Below are 6,508 nucleotides of genomic sequence, written 5' to 3'. Positions count from 1 at the left end.
CGCCGCCGTTCTGGTCGCCGCCGTCGGCCCCGGCCTCCCTGTGCCCAGCTGCGTGCGCCCCTAGACGCGCGGGAGCACGGGCTCCCTCCTGGTGCCCTCAGGGTGCCCAACCGCAGCCTGTAGCGCCGCCTCGACCAACTCCGGCGAGTTCCCGCCGCTGCTGTGGTCGCCGGCGTCACCTGCTGACGTGGCGCCGGTTAATTAGTGCTAATAACCCCGCTAAACACCCCCAGAGCCACTGCCATGTGGGCCCCTGCGCTTAATTAGGTTAATATAATTATTCTGTTAAATTAGTGTTAGCGCCGTGGACCCCACGTGTCAGCTTTGACTCTGGCCCAGTCATCGTTGACCGGTCCCACCTGTCATTCACTCAATCCAAACCTGAGACACTGACCAGTGGGCCCCACTGGTCAGGTTTGACCGGACCAGCCCAGTTGACTCTGCTGACGTCACAGTGACGTGGTGCTGACGCCATAATCATTTCTGGATTTAATATATTCAGGAAATTCAGAAAATGCCCTAAACTTCAATAAATCATAGAAAATTAACCGTAACTCCAAATTAAATAATTTATATATGAAAAATTATCAGAAAAATTCAAGGAATCCATCTGTACCATTTTCATGCATGTTAGAACAACTTATAGCTGCTGTTTAGCACAAATCAATTAAATGGCATTTGAATAATCACATATGGAGTTTGAATTTGAATCTTGTATTCAAACCAACTTCATTTAATCTGTTGCTAGTTGCATTAGCTCAAAAACACATTCATATTGCCATGTCATGAGCACGCATCATATTGTGCATTGCATTGATTGTGTTCCCTTCTGTGTTGCCGGTATTTGTCCCCTCTCGATAGACGTGATACCGATGATGTGATCGTTGACACTGATGAAGACTCAATGTTATCTTCAGAAGTGCCAAGCAAGCAAAACCCCCTTGTTCATTCCGATACAATCCTACTCTCTCGCTCCTGCTCTCTTTTACTGCATTAGGACAACACCGATCCATCTGTTACTTGCTGCGGTAGCTGAACCCCTTTATCCTTTGCATGACCTGTCATTGCCACAGTAAATAGATGAAACCCACTAGCATGAGTAGGAGTTGTTTGAGCCCTGTTGTGCCTACTCATTCATGCTTGTTTGTCATGCCTGCTACTGCTTAGAGTTGAGTCGGGTCTGATTCATCGGGGATGAATCAGAGGCGTGTGAACCTGTCCTACTGTGTGTGAGCTAAGTGTGTGAACACGATTTGGTAAAGGTAGCGGTGAGAGGCCATGTAGGAGTACATGGTGGGTTGTCTCATTGCAGCCGTCCTCAGGAACTGAGTTCTGTGTTTGTGATCCATGATTCAGCTACTACCATACATTGGGCCCTGAAATATGACCCCGTTCGACTTCTTATTCACCCTAGTCCTCTGTCCAGGAGTTGCAAGTAGTTTCTGGTGTTTGTAGCTTACTAGAGGCCGTGGACAGCGCTGACCGTAGGGGTGGGCTGTGATGCGGTAGGTACGTGGCACGGTGTACCGGATGCCCGTTTGGTATCTCGGGAACCCTGTTCACATCGTTTGGGGCTGTGAGCGAAACTCCGGCCGGATCTCCTCATGGATGGAACCCGAATAGGCGATAAACCTGGACTAGAGACTTGAGTGTTTAGGTAGGTCGTGGTCTACACCCACGTCGGCTTTCGCTTGAAGTCTGCCGAGCACATGTCGTGTGCAGACGCTAAGCGGTGGAAACATGTATGAAGAAGTACACCCCTGCAGGGTTAATATCATCTATTCGAATAGCCGTGTCCGCGGTAAAGGACTTCTGGGTTGCTTATATCAGTTCATAGACAAGTGAAAGTGGATACTCTAAAATACGCAAGATAAGCGTGAGTGCTATGGATGGCGTTCTCGTAGGGAGACGGGAGCGGTTCCATAGTGGTGTATTGATATGGTGAATATGTGGACTCGTGTGCGCCACCTCAAAAGAGTTGCTTGCAGTCGTAGTTTAGGATAGCCACCGAGTCAAAGCTGGCTTGCTGCAGTTAAACCCCACCATCCCCTTTGTTGATAATGATGCATATGTAGTTAGTTCTGATGTAAGTCTTGCTGGGTACATTTGTACTCACGTTTGCCTATTTTATGTTTTTGCAGAGAGACTTCGGTCTCACTATTAGTTTCGCGTGGACTTCGACATTTAGCTTGTTACCTCAGCTACGATCTTGAGCCCTCGGCAGGATCTGGTAGATAGTCAGGCTTCTCAGCCTTTTTCATTTCTAGATGTCTGTACTCAGACGTGATAGCTTCCGCTTGTGCTTTGATTTGTATGCTCTGAATGTTGGGTCATGAGACCCATGTTTGTAATGTCTCGCTCCTCGGAGCCTATTGATAAATTACTCGAGTCATAGAGTCATGTTGTGATGCCATGTTGTATTTGCATATATCGAGCATATTGTGTGTATGTTATTGAAATGCTTGATATGTGTGGGATCTGACCATCTAGTTGTTTATCTTTAGTAGCCTCTCTTACCGGGAAATGTCTCCTAGTGTTTCCACCGAGCCATGGTAGCTCGCTACTGCTCCGGAACACTTAGGCTGGCCGGCATGTGTCCTTCTTCGTTCCTGTGTCTGTCCCTCCGGGGAAATGTCACGCGATGAATACTGGAGTCCTGTTAGCCTGCTACAGCCCAGTTCACCGGAGTCCTGCTAGCCCAGTGCTACAGCCTGGATTCACTCGCTGATGACCGACACGTTCGATGCTGGGTCATGGATGCCTGTCCCTGTAAGTCTGTGCCACTTTGGGTTTACGACTAGCCATGTCAGCCCGGGCTCCTTATCATATGGATGCTAGCGACACTGTCATATACGTGTGCCAAAAGGCGCAAACGGTCCCGGGCTAAGGTAAGGCGACACCCGTGGAATACCGTGCGTGAGGCCGCAAAGTGATATGAGGTGTTACATGCTAGATCGGTGTGGCATCGAGTCGGGGTCCTGACAATGATCATCTTCGTCACCGGCATGACACCATGATCTCCATCATCATGATCTCCATCATTGTGTCTTCATGAAGTTGCCACGCCAACGACTACTTCTACTTCTATGGCTAACGCGTTTAGCAATAAAGTAAAGTAATTTACATGGCGTTCTTCAATGACACGCAGGTCATACAAAAATAAAGACAACTCCTATGGCTCCTGCCGGTTGTCATACTCATCGACATGCAAGTCGTGATTCCTATTACAAGAACATGATCTCATACATCACAATATATCATTCATCATTCATCACAACTTCTTGCCATATCACATCACATGACAATTGTTGCAAAAACAAGTTAGACGTCCTCTAATTGTTGTTGCATCTTTTACGTGGCTGCAATTGGGTTCTAGCAAGAACGTTTTCTTACCTACGAATAACCACAACGTGATTTTGTCAACTTCTATTTACCCTTCATAAGGACCCTTTTCATCTAATCCGCTCCAACTAAAGTAGGAGAGACAGACACCCGCTAGCCACCTTATGCAACTAGTGCATGTCAGTCGGTGGAACCTGTCTCATGTAAGCGTACGTGTAAGGTCGGTCCGGGCCGCTTCATCCCACAATACCGCTGAAGCAAGAAAAGACTAGTAGCGGCAAGCAAGTTGACAAGATCTACGCCCACAACAAATTTGTGTTCTACTCGTGCAATAGAGAACTACGCATAGACCTAGCTCATGATGCCACTGTTGGGGAACGTTGCAGAAAATAAAAAAATTCCTATGGTTTCACCAAGATCCATCTATGAGTTCATCTAAGCAACGAGTGAAAGGGGAGATGCATCTACATACCACTTTGTAGATCGCGAGCGGAAGCGTTCAAAAGAACGGGGTTGAAGTAGTCGTTCTCGTCGTGATCCTATCACCGGAGATCCTAGCGCCGAACGGACGGCACCTCCGCGTTCAACACACGTACGGTCAGCGTGATGTCTCCTCCGTCTTGATCCAGCAAGGGGGAAGGAGAGGTTGATGATGATCCAGCAGCACGACGGCGTGGTGGTGGATGCAGCAGAACTCCGGCAGGGCTTCGCCAAGCTGCTGCGGGAGGAGGACGAGGTGTAGCAGGGGGAGGGAGGCGCCAAGACTTGGGGTGCGGCTGCCCTCCCCCCTGCCCTCCTTTATATAGGCCCCCAGGGGGGGCGCCGGCCCTGGGAGATGCAATCTCCCAAGGGGGCGGCGGCCAAGGGGGGTGGAGTGCCCCCCAAGGCAAGTGGTGCGCCCCCCCCCCCACCCCACCTAGGGTTTCCAACCCTAGGCGCAGGGGGGGCAAGGGGGGGCGCACCAGCCCACTAGGGGCTGGTTCCCCTCCCACTTCAGCCCATGGGGCCCTCCGGGATAGGTGGCCCCACCCGGTGGACCCCCGGGACCCTTCCGGTGGTCCCGGTACAATACCGGGTGACCCCGAAACTTTCCCGATGGCCGAAACAGCACTTCCTATATAGTTTTCTTTACCTCCGGACCATTCCGGAACTCCTCGTGACGTACGGGATCTCATCCGGGACTCCGAACAACATTCGGTTTGCTGCATACTCACATTCATACAATCCTAGCGTCACCGAACCTTAAGTGTGTAGACCCTACGGGTTCAGGAGACATGCAGACATGACCGAGACGGCTCTCCGGTCAATAACCAACAGCGGGATCTGGATACCCATGTTGGCTCCCACATACTCCTCGATGATCTCATTGGATGAACCACGATGTCGAGGGTTCAAGCAACCCCGTATACTATTCCCTTTGTCAGACGGTATGTTACTTGCCCGAGACTCGATCGTCGATATCCCAATACCTCGTTCAGTCTCATTACCGGCAAGTCACTTTACTCGTACCGTAATGCATGATCCCGTGACCAGACACTTGGTCACTTTGAGCTCATTATGATGATGCACTACCGAGTGGAGCCAGTGATACCTCTCCGTAACACGGAGTGACAAATCCCAGTCTCGATCCGTGTCAACCCAACAGACACTTTCGGAAATACCTGTAGTGCACCTTTATAGTCACCCAGTTACGTTGTGACGTTTGGTACACCCAAAGCACTCCTACGGTATCCGGGAGTTACACGGTCTCATGGTCTAAGGAAGAGATACTTGACATTGGAAAAGCTCTAGCAAAACGAACTACACGATCTTGTGCTATGCTTAGGAATGGGTCTTGTCCATCACATCATTCTCCTAATGATGTGATCCCGTTGTCAACGACATCTAATGTCCATAGTCAGGAAACCATGACTATCTGTTGACCAACGAGCTAGTCAACTAGAGGCTTACTAGGGACGTATTGTGGTCTATGTATTCACACGTGTATTACGATTTCCGGATAATACAATTATAGCATGAATAAAAGACAATTATCATGAACAAGGAAATATAATAATAATCCATTTATTATTGCCTCTAGGGCATATTTCCAACACACCTGTGATCACGCTTTTGAACCGGTCGATTTGGAGTATATGCGCAGACAAAGTTTGTTGCTACCACCTTGATAGATACTGCAGTACACTCCGGTGGCCTGATTTCCTCTCCTTTAACGAACTGACGCCGCTGCCACCAGATGTACCAACTCGCCACCGCAATTAGTTCTGCCATAGGAAGCTCCCCAATAGGGGATCGCCCCCTCATCAGAATATCCATGGTGATAGCACCGGATCGGACTTCCCCAACTGCTTTAAGTATTTCCTCTTTCAACCCTAGTTGGGTCCAGACTTCCAACGCTTGCTTGCAAGTGAATAGGCAGTGTTGCGAATCTTCAGACCCAATACGACAGTTTGGGCATTGTGCAGAAGTTGGGATATGTCTACCAGCTAGTGTTCCTAGACACGGTAGTACCCCGCGAAGCACTTTCCACACAAAGTGTTTTACCTTCCCTGGTATCTTAAGGCTCCATCCACGAGTCACATTCTTGGTGACTACCTGGTCCATTACTGTGGTTCCAATGGTGTCCAAATTGGTGTTCAAATTTGACATAATATGTCGACCGTACCGAGAAAGTACCAGAACGAGTGTTATGCCAAGCTACAACATCATCCATCACTTCCACCCGAAGTGGTATTTGTAATATTCTGTGAACATTGACGAGTGAGAACACAGAACGTATAAAAGCTTCAACCCATTGGCCAGTGTGCGGATCAATCAATTCTTCCACTTTCCCCAACATAGTTGTTCCTCTTGGTGTGATGACCTTCCTAGATTCACTAGTTGGAATCCAAGGATGGTTTCAGCTGTTAATTTGTGAGCCAGTGTCCATCCTTCAAATGCATCCCTTTTTGAACATTTGTATACCCGCGACAATACTTTGCCATGTAAAAGAAGAACCCTTCTTAAGGCCTACATTGAGTATATCTATATCTGGGTAGTATTTTGCACTAATAATTTTTGCACATAAAGAGTCAGGATTCTGGAGTAGTCGCCAACATTGTTTTGCTAGGAAAGCAACTTTATGGCTCTGTTTGTACTTGTTGAATCTATTGTGCTTATTTTATAA

This window comes from Triticum dicoccoides, chromosome 5B, assembly GCF_002162155.2.
Source record: "Triticum dicoccoides isolate Atlit2015 ecotype Zavitan chromosome 5B, WEW_v2.0, whole genome shotgun sequence".
Lineage (NCBI taxonomy): Eukaryota > Viridiplantae > Streptophyta > Magnoliopsida > Poales > Poaceae > Triticum > Triticum dicoccoides.
The sequence above is the reverse complement of the archived record's forward strand: the minus strand, read 5'-3'. Positions refer to the sequence as shown.